We start from the raw sequence: 7,646 nt of genomic DNA, 5'->3' as shown, positions 1-7,646 counted from the left end.
GTAGAAGGGTTCCTTTTCACTAGAGCCTTGCCTGTATTTATTATTTGATTTCTTGATGATTGCCATTCTCTCTGGTATAGATGAGCACATAGTGTTGTTTTAATTTGCATTTCTTTAGTGGCAGAGATGGTGAACATTTTTTCATGTTTATTGGCCATTTGTACTGCTGAGAAGTGTCTGTTGATTTTACTTGCTTGTTTTGATTGGGTGGTCTTTTATTTGGGGTGGTCTAATTTTTTTGAGTTCTTTATATATTCTAGATATTAGTCCTCTATCTGAGGAATAGGTGGCAAAAATTTTTTCCCATTCTGTAGGTTGATTCTTCACTCTGCTGATTGTTTCCTTTTCTGTGCAGAAGCTTCTTAATTTGATATGGTCTCATCTGTTGATTCTCGGTACTATGGTATTTTCTGCACACAGTTAATTACAACTGTGGTTCTGTTCAGACAGTCCTTGCCCATGCCTATGACTTCGCAAGTTTTACCTATTTTATCTTCCAGCAGGTTAAGTATCTTTGGTTTAACATTTAGTTCTTAGATCCATTTTGGTTTTAGTTTAGTACACGGTAAGAAATAGGCTCTAGATTCAGTCTTCTGCATGTGGATAGTCAATTTTCCAGCAACATTTATTAAAGAGGTTATCTTTCATCCAGTGAATGTTTTGGGCCCCTTTTCCAAAGATCAAATAGGGTGGTTTCTGCACCCTCTATTCTGTTCCAGTGATCCTCATGTCCATTTTGCCACATCTTGATTGAATTCTTTCATCAAGGGCACAAAAAACTGAGGACCAAGGAAGCAAGGGTCTGGTTTCTTGCTATGTCAGGACCTAGCTTCCCAGTGACAATCCAAATCACTATCTCAATATATCCAGGTGTGTTGGGGTCTTTCATAGCAAGGAACAGTGGGGAGATGGAATAAGAAGAGACAGTAGACATTCCAGACTTGTTTCATCCCTTCTTGGACCCAGACCTCTCCTCCCTTTCCTGTGGAAATGAAAGTAAGTAGATACTGACTTCCTCGTGCCAGTATCTGTGTATTCTGTCCATTCATCTAGGGGAAGGAAAGTAGGGGTGGTGGTTTAATGCTCTAGCCCTGAGGAAGTTTGGAGAAACCACTTGTGTGTAAAGAAAAAAAAATCCAACTTTTAAAGTTCCATTTTGCTATGCTAGTTACAGGATTATCTGAAGTTCTTCAGCTCCTCTTTGGGAACCTCTTTAAGACCCTGCCTGGTTGAGGCAGGAGATTAGGGCATGGCAAACTAGCTGGGGAATTAGGTGTGACCTGTTAATTACAAAACTCCAGGAACAGTTCCCAAAGCCCTCCACGTGGAACCAATTAGAGTAGAATCTTCAGCTCTTCTCAGGAAAACTTGAGCAGGTTTTTGATAGGATGACTTAGACCTGAGGAGTGGGAGATATAAAAAGACAGTCACCAGCAAACCGGGGCCACTGTTAACTCTTGTAGTGGCCCACCTTATTGTTTTCAGGATGTATCTCTTTTCTTACATACATTTATTTATTTTTGAATTTTTGAGACAGAGTTTTGCTGTGTAATTTAGACTGGACTTGAACTCACCATGTAGCCCAGGATGGCCTCAAACCCGTAACAGTTCTCCTGCTTCAGTTTCCCAAGTGCTGGGATTACCGATGTGCACCACTGTACCTGGCTTTTTCTTACCTTTAGTTGGCTCGAATTCAATTGCAGAGCTTGTTTCTTTTTCTTTCCTACCTTAAAAAAAATAAAAACTTGCTATCTTTTCCACTTGTCTTTTTAAAAAGTAAATTTTATTTTATTCCCCCCCCCTCCACTTGTCTTGACAAATTCTTTGTTCATGTTGTGGCTGTATCTAGATGTCCCCCCAAAGCCTCATGAGGTCATAGGTGGGGTTTTTCAGAGGTGGCTGGATCTAGGGTGTGTGATGATGGGATTGATTCATGGTGCAATGCTACAAGTAAGGCCCCACCCTGGGTGTGCTATGGGCAGGTAGCCTGGATAGACTCCAAGGGACAGAAAGAGGGCTGCTGTTGCCACCTGCAGTATGCCACTTTACTGCTTTGTTGCTTCTCCCCGCCATGAACTATTTCTCCTCTGCAGCGTCCCTCTCCCATGCCAACCTGCTTTGGAGCCAGCCAACTATGAACTGAAACCTTTACACACTGTGAGGTAAATAAACTTCTTCTCCTTTAACTTTGGGTTTCAGGTATTTTGTTTCAGCAATTAGAAAAATAACTAAGACAGTTCAGAACAGAAAGAACCTAGAAACCACCTCTAGAAGGAGACTCTAGCATCCCCAAACCTGGTAACATGGTGACATTTCAAAGATATCTTTAGCAATATCTCCTAAAACCAAACATGTCTACCCTATGTCTCAGCAGTTCAACTCCATCCACCATGGAGTGTAATGAAGATAGCTATCAATTAGGTTTCGATGTTATTGAAATCTGTATTGTAATGTGTTTACAGAGATGCATAATATTTATCCCTCACTTTCTTAAATTTTAAGACTTTCTTACTGTGTATAAACTAAAATGTCTAACTTTTTCTTTCTTTTAACTTTTTCTTTTTGTAGTCCTGAGGATCAAACCCAGGGGCTCACATATGTTAGGAAAACTCTCGACCACTTAGCTACATCCCTAACCCTTAAATCTATTTATTTTTTAAATCAAATTTTAAATGTCAAGTCTTAATAACCTTCCTTTACCACCTATTCACTAATTTATTATCGCTTTTTTTTTTTTTTTTTTGAGTCAAGGTCTCACTATATAGTGTAGGCTGGCCTTGAACTCACTATGTAGTCCAGGTTGGCTTCAAACTTGTGGTGATCCTTCTGCCTTGGCCTCCCAAGTGCTGGGATCACAGGGCTGCACCACCACACCTGGCTTTATTGTCACTTTAAACCAACTAATACTATCAGGAGGTGTTTGGTTTTTTTTCCTTCGTTCTCTATAGAGAATGAAAGGTCTTCAGCAGGAAATTCAGATGCTCACTCAGCAAATGCAGCAGCTGCATCATCTTTGTGAAGAACTCTTGTGACTCTAAGCTAAAGAAAAATGTATGAAACACAAAAGATCTTTGAAATATCTGGAAGGATATCTGAAATATTGCTTTCAATAATTTTTTACAAGGAAAATTACATTTAGATGAAAAAAAGATTTTCCTGAATTATAGATCTTACTGTAACTGAGAAAAAGTCTGATTCTCCTGCCACTTGATTAAGCCAATGACTCAAGAGACAGTGGGCATAACAGCTTTATTTAGTGAAAAAATTTAAAGACTGGAGAAGCAGAAGCTCCACTGAAATAAACTTCTCACCAGAGAGTTTAGGATTTATGGAAACAGGATAGGAATACTGTTGGAAGGAGCTAGGCTAATAAAGGAAATGAATATTCTTTTTCTTATTTTTTGAGGATAGATCTCCCAGAAACTCTGGTACCACCTAATTGCCCTCCTTTATGTTCTGGTGTTTCTGGTCTTAGCATCTGGTAGCTGTCTTTAGCCCTGAAGCAGGGAAGAGAGATGAGGCAAATCTAGGTGTTATAGTTCTGGACAGAACATTTCTCAGTTGATCAACAAGTCTACATGTAGAGCTGAGTAGAATCTGACCCAAAGGTTAGGATAGCAAAGGAGATGGATACAATATGAAGACAGATATGAAGCCTTTAGATTCTCTTCCAGTTGCCTATCAGTTTGTTACTGGATTCTGGGGTTCTGTAGACACCAGGGATTCTTTTCAGATTCATGGTGCCCTGAGCAAATACTTTGACAAGATCTGAGTAAAAGGTGGCAAGGTTTTACATTTATTGATGTATTTGCAGGGCTGGGGAATGAACACAGGGCCTCATGCATACTAGGCAAGTGCTTTACTACAGAGCTACATGCCTAGCCCAGGGATTTTACATTTATTAAAGGTAGGAAAAGAAGTGTGCTCTGTAGAGCAAGAGAGGACCACTGAGAAAGCTCACAGTGGCTGTAGGTTAATGGAAGATGTCTTTCATATCCCCTAATTGTTTAAGCTGATGCCAGATCTAGGCTATCCTATCCAAAATCTGCTTGAGGGCCAGGGATTTAGCTCAGTGGTTATGCTGCCTGCCTTGCAAGTGCAAGGTCTCAAGTTCTATCTCTGGTACCAAAAAAAAAAAACAACAAAACTCCTTGATTTCATGCCAGAAGAATTGAAGACAGCACTTTCTCATTGGTCCCAGGTGCAGGGTTTTCTGATGGAGCCTGCCATCACTTGTCGAACAGTACCTGAATCGGGGGGTGAGGATGAAGAAAAATAAAGACAAAGAGAGTCGGGAGGGCTCCCAGAGACCGAGCGCCCAAGTTTATTTTTCTCCTCTCTTTTATACAGCAGGTGAGTTTGGTTGTTAATCATGACCCTTATCCAGAGACACCTGCTTCCTTGTTTTCTAGTTCTTTGGGAATTCCCTACCCTCATGGGCTTCCTTGTTTCTCGGTGTTACAGAACATTCATCACGTTCCAGGGCAATCTAATTCGGCAAGGACGCGGTTCCTCATAACATAGTCTCCTTGCTCTATACAATGGAGGGTAAGATTCAAAATGGAGCCTCTTTGGCTAACACTGCTCTCCACACACCGCTCTCCACATCTCCCCCTGTTTTATATATTATGATCAAGGTCCCTTGATCACGCAGATAGACTGTGCCTGTCTTAGGCGAGGAATATAAAGAAATCCCTTACCTGTCATGGAGTCAAGAGCATCACAGTACTCTTGCTTTGTCTTAGGTTGGTGATTTCCTATACTCCTCTTACCCGTCATTGACTACCAGCCTCTGCAGGGAATTATACCATGGGTTTAGACGGTGTAGCATGTAATTATAGACCATGAATACTTCCAGCCATCCTCATTAAAGAATGCACAAACATCTGCAGTAGCGCCGGAAGGATCATGCATCTGAGAGGCAGCCCTCCTCCAATAATTACTATGGAAATGAGTTACCGCATAAATGCAGATGTAGATGGCAGAACTTTTCTAATTTGTTCGATAAAATCCTGTGCAGCCTGGGCTGCATCAAATTCCAGGGGTTCTGCATTTTGGGGATCTATAATATCCAAATCTAAGAACACATTCGCAAAACCATTATCTGATTTTCTGTTCGGGTGACACTACTTATTTGACAAAGCAAATTACACTATAATAATCATAACCTTTCTGAACACTAATATTTCTTACAAGCAATACATAAGAGCACATGACACATGCAATGACATTTCTTTTGGGATAACAAGAATTTTCAGACCAGTCCAAAACATAAGTATCAAGTCCAGTAATATTATATCTCACGGAGGCCTCCGCCACACATCTCTTCCATGGAATAGTCTTATTGGAGCATTAAAAGTCTGAGGCACTACACCAGTGGTCTCCATACCCACAGGTAGATGCAGATGGACTCCAGTGATCCCGCCTTTGCACTGATCTACCTGCCTTCCTGTCAGGGTGCGAGCACTCAGTCTGTTGATTTTGAAGAAACATATGGGGGGTTCCGATTTCTGATCCCGTATAGTTGAACAATCGGAACTTGTTCTTGTCAGGGGCCGCCGGCTCATGCAACAGCCTGGTATTGTTCACCCATACCATTACTTGTCCATTTTTTCAGCTTGTTGGCTGTACAACAGGTGGATCAGATACATAAGTCCAATAAACCTTCTCATTAAGCGTCATCATTAGATTTATCAGCAGGACAGTTGTCGGGATCATCCTAAGGGGCAGGAGAATTTCCTGCAAAACGGACCCATCTTTCAGGCAGCCACCTGGCACCTTCAGCGTCCTGTGGGAAAACACAAACATGCCCTCGTCCCCATATTAATACCGGGTCGGGCCCACTCCATACACCCGTGAGGGGATCTTTCCACCTCACTTGAGCATATGATGATTTAGTTTTAGGATGCCACAGCCGTTCTGCTGCAGTCAATCCATAAGCATCCACAATTTCCCTTTGCCAGGGGTCCGGGAAGCCCAGAATGAGCCCTAATGTGACCCACATAACAAGGACAGGTCCGGGCATGTATGCACCGTTGTATCTGAGCAAAGTAATTGATTGGCGAGGTCCGTATATTGCCCTTCTCCTGCCAGCATGTCATAATCAGTATCATTTCTATTAGCCCGATTTAATTCAGCTGTTCTTTGACACTGCTCAGAAAATTCTGTTTTCCAAAGGAGGTAATCTCCCCTAGACAGGCATGCCTTAGCGAGCTGTTTCCAATCTCTGGGAGGCAGCACCTCCATGCTCAACGATTCTAACATAGCCTGAGTAAAAGGTGCGGTAGGGCCATATTGCGCACATGCCATTTTTAACACTTTAAGTTGCTTAAAAGATATCGGTCGATGGATTCTGACCATATTCCCTTGAGCATCAGCTTCCTCAAATACTGGACAAGCTAAACGAAAGCCCTGGGTATCTTCCCCTCTGTCAACCGCATGTTGCAGGGTAGCTTGTAATGGCGACAGACACCGAGAATTGACAGACAAAGGCCTGGGTCCTGGGGAATGTTTAATCATGGCTATAAGAGGGTCAGTTTTTTTCATTAATCTTGGACCTGCAACTGGCGGGGGATCAAGACCAGCAATTATACTAGGAACTATTCCTCCCTTGCCCTGAGTCTTCTATAGGAGGCAGAGGGACAACCTCGGGAACACCAGCCTTGTCAGGCTCCTCCGAGGAAGGACTTGAGGAGGGTCCTTCAACCCTCTCTCCCTCATGCCGAGGATCCAAACTATCTCTAATTAAAGCCCATAAACTAAAAGCATCTATAGGGATTTTAGTGGGTCCATGACCATCGTAATAGTCCTGAAGTTGCTTCCCCACTTTATTCCATACTTCTAAATCTACTGTGCCTTCTTCAGAGAGTCAAGGACAAACTTTCTCTACGAATTCTAAAAATTACATAATTATTGATGCCCTACCTTTGCTCCACGAGACTGAAGTATTTTTTTAAGCATATGTACAAAAAGCAGCCGGCTGTTACCAATACCCATCTTGCTACTCCTGAGTGCATTCACTGCCCTTAATTTATTTATCCGAGCTCACAATGCGCAGTGTCCTTCACTATGGTCCCCCGTATTCAGGTCCCTGTTCGGGCGCCACCCGTGACAGAGCCCGCCGTCACTTGTCGAACAGCACCTGAATGGGGGAGTGAGGATGAAGAAAAAGAAAGACAAAGAGAGTCGGGAGGGCTCCCAGAGACCGAGCGCCCAAGTTTATTTTTCTCCTCTCTTTTATACAGCAGGTGAGTTTGGTTGTTAATCATGACCCTTATCCAGAGACACCTGCTTCCTTGTTTTCTAGTTCTTTGGGAATTCTCCACCCTCATGGGCTTCCTTGTTTCTCGGTGTTACAGAACGTTCATCACGTTCCAGGGCAATCTAATTCGGCAAGGACGCGGTTCCTCATAACATAGTCTCCTTGCTCTATACAATGGAGGGTAAGATTCAAAATGGAGCCTCTTTGGCTAACACCGCTCTCCACACACTGCTCTCCACAGTTTTCGAACTGTTTTCTTCGAATGTGTCCTGCATCTCTGTGATTGACAAGCATACCTACTTGCTCAGCCAGCTGCCCTTATCCTAATCTCCTGTCTCAACATTGTCTTCAGGCCCTAATGAAACGTTAGTGTTTTCAACAAAGT

At 42.5% G+C, this 7,646-nt stretch overlaps 1 long non-coding RNA gene across 1 annotated transcript; it reads right to left on the bottom strand.

The window, feature by feature from the left end:
- Positions 1–4,291: 4,291 nt before the first annotated feature.
- LOC110346514 (uncharacterized) lies at positions 4,292–7,363 on the bottom strand. Its single transcript, XR_002390612.2, has 2 exons — positions 6,925–7,363; positions 4,292–5,788 (listed from the first exon to the last, which is right to left on the bottom strand). It is a non-coding gene; the product is annotated as an uncharacterized LOC110346514 (long non-coding RNA).
- Positions 7,364–7,646: the final 283 nt, after the last annotated feature.

Source organism: Heterocephalus glaber, unplaced genomic scaffold (assembly GCF_053883595.1).
Source record: "Heterocephalus glaber isolate CG9 unplaced genomic scaffold, H.glaber_assembly_v1.0 deba00001608, whole genome shotgun sequence".
Taxonomy (NCBI): Eukaryota; Metazoa; Chordata; class Mammalia; order Rodentia; family Bathyergidae; genus Heterocephalus; species Heterocephalus glaber.
Note: the sequence above shows the minus strand (reverse complement) of the source record. Positions and strands in the feature narration are given on the sequence as shown.